The sequence below is a fragment of the Vombatus ursinus genome, unplaced genomic scaffold (assembly GCF_900497805.2).
Source record: "Vombatus ursinus unplaced genomic scaffold, bare-nosed wombat genome assembly UNPS02014791.1, whole genome shotgun sequence".
In the NCBI taxonomy this organism is placed as follows: Eukaryota; Metazoa; Chordata; class Mammalia; order Diprotodontia; family Vombatidae; genus Vombatus; species Vombatus ursinus.
The window spans coordinates 16,109,604-16,124,097 of NW_020954569.1; the positions used below are offsets into that span (position 1 = coordinate 16,109,604).

At 36.7% G+C, this 14,494-nt stretch overlaps 1 pseudogene; it reads left to right on the forward strand.

Annotated features, from left to right (window-relative positions):
• The first annotated feature begins 1,462 nt into the window (after positions 1 to 1,462).
• On the forward strand, positions 1,463 to 2,187 carry LOC114048213 (annotated as a pseudogene).
• Positions 2,188 to 14,494: the final 12,307 nt, after the last annotated feature.

A 14,494-nucleotide genomic window follows, 5' to 3' on the forward strand; every position in this document is an offset into this window, starting at 1 on the left:
ACAAGACTCAAGTGAAACATGAAGAGGTAAACAGGAAAGGAGAAATCATAAGAGCTTTATTGAAGTTGAACTGTTTACATTCCTGCATGGAAAGATGTTATTTGTAACTCTTGAGACCTTTGTCAGTATTAGGGTGGTTGGAGGGAAAAAATTATATGCAAGTAGATAGATAGATAGATAGATAGATAGATAGATAGATAGAGGGCACAGGGTGAGTTGAAGATGAAGGGGTAATATCTGGAGAATAAAATTAAGGGGTGAGAGAGGATTATACTGGGAGAAGGAGAAAGGGAGAGGTAGAATGGGGTAAATTATCACATGAAACAGACAAGAAAAAGCTTTTACAATGGAGGTCAAATGGAGAGAAGGTGAGAGGGAATGAGTGAATCTTATTTTCATAGGATTTGGCTTAAGAAGGGAATAACATACACACTCAATTGGGTTTGGAAAGCTATCTTATCCTATAGGAAAATAGGGGGGGAAGGGGACAAGAGAGGAAGAGGATGATAGAGAGGAGGGCAGATTGGAGGAGGGGGTAATCAGAAGCAAACACTTCTGAGTAGAGACAGGGTCAAAAGAGAGAATAGAATAAATGGGGGAAGGGATAGGATGAAGGGGAATATACTTAGTTTTTCACAACATGACTACTATGGAAGTTTTTTGCATGACTACCCATGTATAACCTGTATCTAGTTGCTTGAATTTTTGATGAGGGTGGGTGGGGAGGGAGAAAGGGAGAAAATTTGGAGCCCAAAGTTTTAAAAATATGTTTTTAAAAAATGTTTCCATACGCAACTGGGAAATAAGAAATACAGGAAATGGGGTATAGAAATCTATCCTGCCCTACAGGAAAATAGAAGGGGAACGGGATAAGAGAAGGGGGGTGAGACAGAAGGGAGGGCGGATTAGGGGAAGGGGTAAACAGAATACAAGTCACCTTGGGGTGGAGGAGGGATGACATGGGGAAAAAAATTTGGAACTCAAAATCTTGTGGAAGTGAATGTTGAAAACTAAAAATAAATAATTTTTTTTAAAAAAGAAATCATTGAGAACTTTGGAGAGAATAGTTTCAGTGGAGTGATGAGGTCAAAAGTCAGATTGTGAAGGGCAGAGGAATAAATAAATGGATAGAAAATGAAGGTAAAAAATAGTATAGATAGTTTTTCTCTAAGTTTGAAAAAGGTAGGAAAATATGGGATATCTGGATAATATGGTAGGGTTTAATAAAGGAGTTTTTGTTTGTTTTGTGTTGTTTAGAGATGTACAAGACATGGAATGTTTGAAGGCAATAGGGAAGAAACAGAGACACTGAAGTTTACTGAGATAAAAAGAGTAGGTTGAGGGAGGGAGAAATCTGTAGTTTAAAATGTTAGGAGAGGGCCACTCACTGTCCACCGCACCCCAGCCCGCTCCGCTCTCCATTCACAGCTGCCCGGTAAAGATACCTGCATCACTATCTCAGAATGGCCAACAGGGGACCTGCTTACGGACTGAGCTGGGAGGTACAGCAGAAAAATTGAGAAGCAGTATGATGCTGACCTGGAGCAGATCCTCATTCAGTGGATTATCACACAGTGCCACAGGGATGTTGGGCGGCCCCAGCCTGGGTGAGAGAATTTACAAAACTGGCTCAAGGATGGCATGGTGCTGTGTGAGCTCATCAATGGGCTATACCCTGAAGGTCAGGGCCCACTAAAGAAGATCTAGGCTTCAGGCATGGATTTCAAACAGATAGAGCAGATTTCTCAGTTCCTGCAGGCAGCGGAGCACTATGGCATCAATGTCAATGTTATCTTCCAAACTCTGGACCTCTGGGAAGGAAAGAATATGGCCTGTGTGCAGTGGATACTGATGAGCCTTGGTGGGTTGGCAGTGGCTCGGGGTGATGGGCTCTTCTCTGGAGATCCTAACTGGTTCCCTAAGAAATCTGAGGAGAAACCTCAAAACTTCACAGATATCCAGATGTAGGAGGGCAAGAGTGTCATCAGGCTACAAATGGACACCAACCTCAGGGCATCTCAGGCAGGCATGACCAGTTATGGGATGCCACACCAGATCTTGTGATCACCACTCTTCCTTCCCTCCCTTGAATGGTTAATATATTTCTAGCAGTGACATTCCCCGGAAGCCCATGGAACTCTCAAGCCCCCTCTGTTCCCAAATCTTCCTTTTCCCCCCTACTCCCTACGACTGGTGGCACTGCTTCTCCTGTTGCACTTACAGGTGCTGAGCCAGTGCTTTTTCACCTGGAACTTGCTGTAATACATTCCCCATCCCCCAAATCAGCAAAACTAGACCAACCACCTCATTCTCCTTCTCCTGGACCAAAATTGGCAGGGGGGTACCTGACCCCTTCATCATTCCTATTCACTCTCCCACCCTGGCTTGTCCTCTCATTTGGGAATTTGAACCCTTACAGCCATTTTTTAGGCCAGGGTTCAGGGCACTGCCTTGAAAGAAGTTGAACATGGGACCAATTTCTCTTCCACAAGATTGTTCTTCCTGCTTCCCTCACCCCCAGCCTTACTACTGTGGGGACTTAATTTATAGGGAGAGGCCTATGGTGGCTGCCATCCTGGCCAAAGCCAGACTTTGAAAGCCACACATCTGGGTAGGCCTCTCCTTGGCAGGGGCCTTTTTTTCCCTTGGTCTCTCCCTTCTTGGCATTCCCTTCTGCCTATTCCCCTCTTTACCCAGTAGCCTGAGACAGGGTAGAGGGGTGGAGGGGATGTCTAGGGAGGTGGGTTGGCCTTGCCTTCTATTCTCTCCTCCGTCCTTCCCCTCTTCCTCAAAAGGCCCACCCGAAGTCTGAGACTTGAGGAAAGTGAGTTTGCTGATCTGAATAAAGATTATCAATCTTTGTAAAAAAAATACATATATACATATATATATATGTATACATACATACATACATACATACATACATATATATATATATCACATTATCATAGATTAGAAGAAAGGAGAAAAAAGAAAGAAAAGAATGTCAGGGGATTTTGAGATAAAGAGAAAGAGGCAAAGGGGAGCTCATTGTAAGTGGGTTCAGTTTTCTCAGTAGAGTTCAAATGTTTAGCCAAGGAGCTAGGAAAGTAGAGATGTGTTAGATCTGAGAACTGCAAAGAAGATTTGGAATAGATTCTTTGGAGAATGAGATAAGGAGTCAATTAACGAAGAATAAAATGACTGCCATATTTCAATCAGGATACAGTTGATATCAGATAACGTACATTCTATTATAATCAGAATATCTTTGGACCATGAAAAATGCATCACAGCTAGTCAAAGACATACACACACACACCTTAACTAAAAATCAAAACAACAACAACCACCTCTTATTATGGTTAGCTAATAGCCTAATCAATAAATCAATGAGCATTTATTAAGTGCCTCTTCTATCCCAGGGACTATGCTAGGCTCTATGGACACAAAGACAAAAACAAAATTACCCCTGAATGGAATAGAGTTTTCTAAATCTCAGGTAGAATGGATGGATAAATTCATGATATGTATTGAAGACAAAAGAAATAACATTTCACTTTCAAGGAGTTTCCATTCTATCGGGGGAAATAAAATGTGTGTTATTTATGTATGTATCTATGTGACTATGAAGATATACTGCCTTCTCCATGAACTTTGACTCTTTGCTTTCTGGCTCCTGATCTCACCATTTAACTGAAACTGCTCTCTCCAACATTGACAGTGATTTTATAATCCTTGAATTCTCTGCAGCATTTGACCCAAATTGCACTAACTTCACCCAGAAAAAAAAAAGTATACTTCTCTAAACACCCAACTCACTAATAAAAGTATGTTACTAGGACAAGTCAACTTCATTCTTTATTCTTCTTTTGAGTTCTTTTTCACAGAGCATTGAGACCCAACCACAAGCTTCTTTCTTTACATTTTTAGACCAGACCTGACTTCATTGATAGAGGAAATATTCAGTGAGGAAACAAAAAAGTATCTGTTGTACAACATAGTCTTAGAAAGCTGTTTGGAGCATTGAAGGTTTAAGTATAATCATACTTCATAGATTTGTAAATAGAATGGATGTCAGAGTTTATCTAATAAACTCTCCACATTCTACAGATGGTAAAATTTGAACACAATGTGATGAAGCAATTTGTCTAAGTTCACACAGATTGAATCAGAGGTAAAATTTGAACCCAAACCCTCTGATGACAGACTCCATGTTCTTTCTACTATCTTATACTACCTCCCTTTAAAGGCGGGACTTGAACCCAAGTAAATCTCACAGTAGTTTTTTATCTCCTATACCTTCCATATCCAGAAAGTTACAACATTAATTGTGGGCAATATGAGGGAGGTTGAAATTGTTTGAGAAAATAGTGGAAAACTTTTGATTGCTATGAATGAGGTGCATGGGAGTATAATAAGTAGAACCAGCTCTTGTCATTCACATTTCACTCTCTTTTATTCCTCAGTTTGAATACTAAAGTTCCAATAAGACATTTATAATAAATATCAATTCATGACCTGGTTGTGATATATTTTTTGAAAATCATTTTGATCCCTGAGAAGATATTCTTTAAGGAGATTCATGAATATTACAACCGGTGGCAGGAACTTTTGTTTTCTGCTAACAAATAAATTATACTAATTTAATACAATCAATGCAATCTTACTTATCACAGTCTTAGGGGACTAAACCTTTGGATTACCAGGGCTTGAGATAATTAGAAGAAAGCTGGTAAGGATGGCTTAGATGCCTGCTTTTTGTGTCCCTCAGCTCTGGAGCACAGATTGGACAGCTTACTGCCCAAAATTCCTAAGCTGGATTTCATAGACTAATTCATAGTGTTGGAAGATGCTCATCTCCCCTAAGCACAGAGTGTAGTGATGAGGTTAAGACTACCTCTTTTTCTTCAGCTAGAAAGACATGTGGAAGTATCCCAGTAGATACTACCTTCTTCTAGGTGTTAAAACTTAGACCAGACAGATGGTGACACTCACACATGGGAAATACAATCTTTTGACAGAAACAGAAATTCTAAGAACATAGTGTAAAGTTATGTTATTGTCGATTTTAATTAACTACGAAACTCAGGAACAACAGTTCTTTGTTCCTCTACTAAAGAAATGAAAAGTACAGGGGATTTAACATCTCTTTTTGTGTCATGGACTCCTTGGTTAGTCTGGTGAAATCTATGGATCCCTTCTCAAAATAATATTTTTCAATGCATAAACTAAGATACAAAAAAAATGCAAAGGAAACCAGTTTTGTTGAAAAACAGTTATTAAAATATTATTTTAAAAAATGTTCATGGACTCAGGTTAGGAACCCCTAGATTAGAAGAATAATACTCAAAAATGACCATCAATTCTTTCACTAAAAGGAGGTCATGTGATACATAAAAAGAACTTTGACTTCTTAGTCAGAGGGCTAGGTTAAAATCTCACCCTATACTTATTATCTATATCACCTCAAACCATCATTTAATTAGGTCATATACTGCTTGCATGTAAAATGATGATATTAAACCTATATGGCTTCTGAGTCCACTTCTAGCTATATAAATATGAGTCCACAGGCAATATTTGACATAGGTACCTGGGGAATATGCCATACGCATCAATACTACCCACCCTTACAAGTTTAGAATCTCAGGGGCACAGTGGATAGAGTACCTGGAGTCAGGAGGACCTGAGTTCAAATCAAACCTCAGACACATAACACTCACTAGCTGTGTGACTCTGGGCAAGTCACTTAACCCCGATTGCCTCACCAAAAAAAAGTATAGATTCTGAGCCTTAATAATAAATCAACCTGAGCTATTATTTAGTGAATACACTTTGGGCTCTCCATCACCCTATTTTTAATCTTTTCATATTCTCCTTCTGCCCTGCCTCTTGTTAAGAATTTCTTTATAGTTATTTATACAAGCCAGAGAGTAAAAGTTGTTTTTTTTAAACAAAATCCTCAAACTAATAACAAACAGTACAAAATAAAACAACACAAAGAATGTTATTTCTGCAACATCAGAGTAATGTAATGATGTAGTTACAAACCAAGAGTATAAATAATTATTCTCCATACAATTATATATTATATGGAGCCAAATGAATATCTTTAAGTAGATCTAATTGTAGTAATCAACGGAAACTACAACAGGCTGTTGAGTATGGTAGTCTAACACATAATGAGCCTTAGAATAAATTCCATGCTGCATGCAAAAAAAGTTGGTGCTGAAGATGTTTTTTGCTGGTTGTTCATCTGGCATGTCTCCCAAATGGCCACTTGTCTAGAAAGGATTTTCAGTATTCTCATATCCAAATGAGCTCCAAGGTCCCAAACATACCACCCCCAAAACCTGATACCCTTTCAGAAATAAATGAACTCTTAAGTTTCCTCAAGTGGTAATTAGTATGGGGCCAAGTTTTCTTGAAGACTCTAATGTAGAAATCTTGGACTTATACAATAGAAAGCCAAACTTTCGTATAAAAAGTCAGCACCCGAACTGACAATCACAAAAACTTCATAGGAAATAGAGTACCAGATTTAAAACCAAAAAAAAAAGTTTTTTTAGAGGGAGGAGAGTCCCAGTTCTGCTATTTAGGGGCTGTGTGACCTTGACCAAGTCATTTAATACCTAATGAACTTCAACTTTTTTTTAAGTCAATTAGGGTTAAGTGACTTGCCCAGGGTCACACAGCTAGTAAGTGTCAAGTGTTGGGTCTGAGGTCACATTTGAATTCAGGTCCTCCTGACTTCAGGGCCAGTGCTCTATCTACTGCGCAACCTAGCTGCCCTTCAATTCTTCCTCTATGTAATTGAAATGACAATAACTATGGTTTATACCTTATAGGGTAGGTATAATGATTAAAGGAGATAAGACAAGGCACTTTGTAAACCCTAGAGGATTACACAAATGTAATTTATTATTATTATTACTTCATAGAAGGTATGTCATCATCTGGCATGGTAGTTTTTGTTCCAGGCATTTTGGGGGACTATTTTACTTAACCTGTCATTTAAAATCTATGTCGCACTACTATAAGGAAATCTTCATAACTATGAAAATATTATTATGCTTCCCAGAAAGGCAGCTTTCTCTACATTATATGTCCACTTGTCTTAGATAGTTTTATGTGTATTCAAATAGATCTTTGATCTAATTAAGTATGCCAAAAACACAATCATAATTATATTAAAGAAAACAGATGTGGTATTACATAAAAGGAAAATGGCAATTGCATTTTAACTGTTTCTAACACTAAATTTTAACACACTAACATGATATAGCCTACATATTTATTTTATGTAAACATCAAATAAAATAAAAGCTACAATGTACAAAAAATAAACAACCATTAAAATCATTATCTTACAATAAAACTTATATTAACATGAAAAACATAAAGCTAATTAAAACTATACATATTTTTATTCAGTTATTTAATTTTATTATTTGTCCACCATTGGGTTGTTTAGTTACTTGATGACATTAAGTTTAATTTAAGATGTAACATATAGGTAATCACTGATTTATTATTTTTGCAATGTTTATTAGAATGATTATCTACATGTCATTAGATCCATCAGTATGAACTCCCCCCAAAAAGTAAAATATTATATTCTTCCATATGTGGGAGAATGGGTTCTACTTATGCCACATAAGATTGTTCTGTTCTATCTCTACTAAAATTAGAGAGAATACTATCATCATACACAGGGAGGAGAAGGCCTCATTTGTGTTATTTTGCTTCAGTTCTCTCTCCTTTCTAATCTGTCTTCAAACAACTGCCAAAGTCATTTTCATGAAGTAAAGATAGACCTTGCTACTCCTCTACTTGATGAAATCCAGTGACTTCTGATTGATTGCCTCCACAATCAAGTATAAACTCTGCCATTTGGCATTAAAAACACTTCAAAACTGGGTGCCAGCCTACCTTTCCAGCTTTATTATACAATACTCTCCTTCCTTCATTATGCAGCCCATCCAAACTGGCCTTCTTCCTGATGAACATGCTAGATCTCCCACTTCCATATCTTTGTTACCCCTGATTGGAATGTACTTCTTTCTCACCTCTGCTTCTTAGATCCTTCATATTTTTTCTTTCAAAGCTCAGCTCAAATTTTAGTTTTTGCATGAAACCCCTCCAGCTGCTAGTACCTTTTCCCACAAAAATTGCCTTCTGTATATTTATTTTATATATTCTTATACACATAAACATGTTGTCTTCCCCAATATAATGTAAGGGCCCTGGAGACTGAAATTGTATTTTTTTTTCTTTGTATTCCCAGTACCTAGCACAGTACCTGAAATGTAGTAGGGAATAAATAAATACTTGATCATTGATTGGCTAATAGCTTTGTACTAGGTGTGTAAGAGAGAGAGGAAAGTGAATGCTTTTTCTACTTTTTTCACCTTATGCTACTGCGAAAGCTTTCTAAAGCAGGAGGAAGGAGGAAGGAGGGAAGGAAGGAAGGAAGGAAGGAAGGAAGGAAGGAAGGAAGGAAGGAGGGAAAGAAGGAGGGAAGGAAGGAAGGAAGGAAGGGAGGGAGGAAGGAGTCATTAATTAAGCATTTAATATGTTCTAGGTGCAATGTAAAGCACAAGATGAACAAATAAAAACAAAAATTTTAAAAGGTCCCTATCCTCAAGGAACTTGCATTCTAATAGGAGAGCACAATATACAAGAAGGAGCTGAAAAGAGGTGGGTGGAGGAAAGAAGGATGAAGTAAAGGTTCCCAGTAGGAGAAGGTGAAAAAAGCAGAAAAAGTCTCAGACACATAGAACTTCCTAGCTGTGTGACTCTGGGCAAGTCACTTAACCCCAAATGCCTAGCTAAAAATAAATAAATAAATAAACAAATAAACAAAAAAAAGTATGTATTGTCTCAGTACCAGGTTCTCTTTCCAGGACTATCATTTTGATTACTGTGTACTGAGTTTCTGATTTGTCCTGAATTCCTGACTTCTGATTGTCAGGCTGCCTTTACTTCATCCTTCCTGCTCTGAACGCTGGTATCAGCATGCTCCACAGTATTTCTCGGTTCTTTCATTCCTGACCTCTGCTCTTGCTAACAGTTTTGCCAGATGAGGCAGTGTGGTTGGTGCAGAAAACAGCCATAGAGAGACCAAACAGTGTGAATTAAGCTATTAGAAATGGATGATTTCTTAGAGAAAAGCTTCTGAACAAAGGTCTAAGTTGTTGTCATTTCAATTGTATCTGCTTCTTCATGACCCCGATCCGAAATTTTCTTAGTAATGATACTGGAGTGGCTTGCCATTTCCTTCTCTAGCTCAGTTTACAGATAAGGAAACTGAGGCAAACAGGATTAAGTTACTTGCCTAAGTTCACATAATTAGTAAGTGTCTGAGGCCATACTTGATCTCAGGTCTTTCTGACTCCAGGCTCAGCACTCTATCCACTGCACCACCTCACTGCCAAAAGTCTAAGATAGACATGCATAGTGCTGGTTACTCTCTGGGCACCTACAGCCCAAACTTGGATAACAATAAAGTGAATACTGTAGAAAAGCAGTGGTGGCCAAACTTGAATCTTTGTAGCATTTTATTGTTCAATTAACTCTGTTTTGCAGTTTATACATATGAGTGGTTATTAATACATGTGACCCTCCTGCTCCATCCCAGGAACACTGTGAGCTCTATGAGTGAAGGGACTATGTCTTCTTTAAATTTCATTTTATAAGAGTTGGGAAATAAATAAGAGTTTATCTATTCTATCACCTTCATTTTCATAATATCACAAATGTAGAATTGAAAGGACCTCAGTTATTCAAGTCAAACTCAAGTGAACCCTTTAATTTTACAGGCAAGGAAAAGACGCACAGAGAGATTAATTGGCTTGCTCAAAGTCACAAAGTCAGTGTCTGAGACAAGATTTCAACCTTAATCATCTTAGCTCTGACTCCGATACTCTATCCACAAGGCAATTGAATCTCAGAGGAGTGAAGGGAAAACAGAAAGTGGGTTATGATAAACAATAACAGAATGTAATAGAGATTAAATAGATGTTGAGGAGAGAAGCAGGCCTGGGAAATTAGGCAACTGTCCATTTTGTCTTACAAGTAACTTCTCCAGAAATTTTTGTTGCTGTTGTTGTTTTCTGTATGAAGGATAATGAAATCCCAGAGCATCTAGAATAGATATAACATAAGTATGCAAATTTAGCCTAATGTCATTTATTATTTCTAAGCATTTAAATGTTTTCTGGTTTACATTATATTAATTATCATTTCCTTTGATTTAAACAATGTGATAAGGTTTCATATTCAAATAAATTTGAGAGGTTTTCTGCTGTAAAACTTTAAAAGACCTCTGGATACATGAATCATTTAATTTGGCTCTATTGCCTTTTAGCAGCTCTGTGAATGTTCTATAGGTAATGAAGGGAATCGTGTTACCATATTCGATCTTAGAGCTCCTCATTTTGGGTAGGATGTGACTTCATTCATAGAGCACTGTTGTCATTTTATTTCATATGTCTGGGTTTCATAAACACTATCTTTAATGATGCAATATTTCCTGTGCAAAATTATATTTTTATGGTTGCTAAACTGGTCAATAATTTCAACGTAAAGTCATCGTTTGTACTGTTTAATGTTACTTTCAACTAATATATTCCTATGCACATAACAGCTGGTAGATTGTGGAAATGACAAGGAGAGTTAAAATCTTACCTGAATTCCATCCTTTCTTTGATTCTATTCCCACCCATCCCTACCATCAGCTTTGAAATTTTATTTTCCTGTCTTGCCATTATCCTAGTGATTTTGTGTACAAATGTATCTGTGGTATATGAGGGTAACATCACAGCAGCAATTACAACATATTGTGGAATAGTTTTGTTAATGTTCTATTACTTTTGCATGCAAATAGCTAAAATGAAAGTATAGTCACTTATGCCATACATCTTTGATTTAATTTGTTTTTTACTGACTATGAAATACACTTTTTATTACAAATATTGTTCCATTTGCTTTCACCTCCCTAACTTTGTTTCAATTGAATATTCCCAGGTCTAGTGAATTGTAGAGTTTATGTTTTTATTTGTGTATGTGTATATGTTTATTTTCAGAGGATACAAAGGGTAAACAAATTTCAGGGTTTGAATCAGATCCCTCAAACTATTTTCAGAAACAAATATTTACTAAAACTATATAAAGTAGTGCATAGTACATAAAAATGAGATATACATACCATAAATAATTAAATAATAAAAAATAGAAAGTATCATCTGAGTTGTAGAAAATTCTACTATTTTACAGTTATCTTAATAGTATTTTATTTTTCCCCAGTTACACATCAAGAAAAATTTTAGCATTCATTTTTGTAAAATTTTGAGTTCTAAATTTTTTTCTTCCTCCCTCCTCTCCCCTCTCCAAACAATTTTAGACGATTTGATATGGGTTATACATGTGTTACCATGTAAAAATATTTTCGTATTAGACACAGTTGTGAAAGAAACAGATCAAAAAAAATGAGAAAAAGAAAGTGAAAAAATATGCTTTGATGTGCATTCAGAGTCCATCAGTTCTTTTTCTGGATATGTACAGCATTTTCTTTCATGAGTCCTTTGTACTTTTCTTGGATTATTGTATTGCTGAGAAGAGCTGAGTCATTAGTATTTGATTATCACACAGTGTTGCTGATATTGTTTATGTTTCCCTGGTTCTGCTCATTTCACTTTCAGTGAATCAGTCCGAACAAGTGTTTCCAGGTATTTTCTGAAATCTGCCTATTCATTTCTTATTGCACAATAGTATTCCACAACATTCCTATACCACAGTTTGTTCAGCCATTCCCCAATTGATGAGCATCCCCTCAATTTCCAATATTTCGCCACAATGAAAAAGGCTGCTATAAACATTTTTGCACATGTAGGTCCTTTCTCCTTTTTTTTATAATTTCTTTGAGATACAGACCTAGTAATGGTATTGCTGGATCAAAGGGTCACAGTAGGCATAGTTATAAATTGCTGTACAGAACAGTTGGTTTAGTTCAAAACTCCATCAACAATGCATTAGTCTTCTGATTTTCCCACATCTTCTCCAATATTTATCATTTTCCTTTTCTGTCTTATTAGCCAATCTGAGAGGTATGATAGTACCTCAGAGTTGTTTTAATTTGCATTTCTCTGATCAAAAGTGATCATATAACTATAGATAGCTTTGATTTCTTCATCTGAAAACTGCTTGTTCATATCTTTTAATCATCTGTCAATTGGAAAATGTCTTATATTCTTGTAAATTTGACTTTGTTTTCCATATATTTGAGAAATGAGGCCTTTATCAGAGATACTTGCTGTAAAGATTATTTCCCATCTTTCTGCTTTCCTTCTAATCTTGGTCACATTGGTTTTGCTTGTACATAAGCTTTGAAATATAATATAATCAAAAGTATCTATTTTACATTTTGTAATGCTCTTTACCTCGTTTGGTCATGAATTCTTCCCCCTTCCCCATAGATCTGACAAGTAGCCTATTCTTTGCTCTTCTCAAGCACCATCTTCCATTTCAAGTCTTTCCTAATCCCCTTGACTACTATCACCTTCCCTTTTAAAGTATTTTGCATTTCACTGCTTTGTATTTATTTGTATTTATTCTCTTTATTTGTATTAGATATATATTTATGTAAAATCGACCCCACCACTTGAAGGCCACATAGGTTATATGTCACTGTACCCTAAGCATTTCCCAGTATGCTTAGGGGATTTGGGAGGTTGTTTAGGCTTTCTTCAAAAGGCTCCATCCTCCATCCTTGATGTTCCTTCAATTGTAGGGGTTAGTCCCTTGCATTCCAGTTTCATTAGGCACCAGCATTTAGATGAGGTTTTTTCCTTCTGAAAGAATAAACACAGACATGTACCCTTCTCTCCCAACATGTAGGACGCATAATTCCCTTCTCACTTTGTAACTCCTCAGTCTCTACAAGGGAGAGAGGATTAGGTCCATAGCATAAATTCCCATCGAGTGTAATCACAGTTCCAACTTCCAATGTCCCTCCTCCCCCTCTCCCATTGGCTTCTTGGGTTTTGAGCTAGGATAAAAGAAGGAGAACAGGGGCATGAAGGTCTTTCTGCCCTGATTACTTCAGTTCATCATATCAACTCCACCTTCTGGACACAACAGAAAAGAGAATGACAGAAAAGAACAGCTGAAAAGAGCTATTGGCTCTTCTCACCAGCTTTAAAGATGCAGTCATCCAATCAAAGGAGGCTGCCCCTGCCAATATTGTAAGGGACACAGCAGGTTCCAAGTTAGGCAAACTGGACATGCCCAGAGAAACTCAGGTTACATTTATATATGTCCTTGTTTTGTTTTTTTGTTTTTTTCCCCCCAATTAGGATGGTACTTTAAAATAGATATTTTTAATTTCTTGTATTTGTATTTTAGCACTAGGCATGGTGCTTGGCACATAGTAGACACAATAAATTCTTCTTTCACCAATCAAATGATTAGATTTAAAAGTATATCTAAATACTCCTAGGCTACTGATGAGTTAAATTAATGTAATCAATGAAGATTGTTGTTTCCTGTATTTTTAGTAGAAGCAAGTAGACTGATGAGCAACTTCAATATTCCTATTCTACATGACCTTAAGATACTGTCACAGTACATGGAGCAATTTCCCTTTTTCTATAATTATTAGCGAAAGCATCATCAACAAGAGGCTCTGGGAAGAGTTGCTGAGATTAACTCTGCTGAAGTAGGTGTACAAGCACCCTTTTAGATTTAGTTTGGCCATTCTGGGAGTGATAACTATTCAGACTACAGTCTAACTCCCCACTCATGAAGTACTCTATTTCTAGCATGCCCCAAAGCAAAAATTAAATTGATTAATTTACTAAATTAGAACATAAAACAAGGTGACTAATAAGGAAATGAGTCAAGTAAAAAAATGCTTCACCTGTATGCAAAGGGTTGCACATTTCCTACAATTCCAGGAGTTTTATAATTTTCCCCTATATCCTGCTAAGTTTCCACACAGCAGGAGTGGAGTTACATTTTATTCCAATGCCAAGGGGTGGTCACAGCATGTGCCATGGTTCCTTGGAATCTTTCCCAGGGGAATTTCAGGCAACCTGGAAAATGACTGGAAGTTATTGCCTCATATCTAGTCATCATGATAGTCCAGATAGGATTCAGGAACCATGACCACTCCCCCCATACACATACACACACACAAATGAGTGTGTTCTTTCTTTCTGACCTATGAATATGGTTCTATATCTGCCTGCCTTGTCTATACAAATCTCCTCTCTGACATTGATTACCAAATCAGTAATTATTTCTAACTAATCCCCTTTGAGTGAATGAAACACCAGTGAGAATTCTTGTTTCATTAGATTTTCATGCTATAGATGAGTTCCAGCCTACTAGTATTATGGAAAATATTATGATATAATATAATATAACATAATATAATATAATATAATATAATATAATATAATATAATATAATATAATATAATATAATATAATATAATATAACATAATATAAT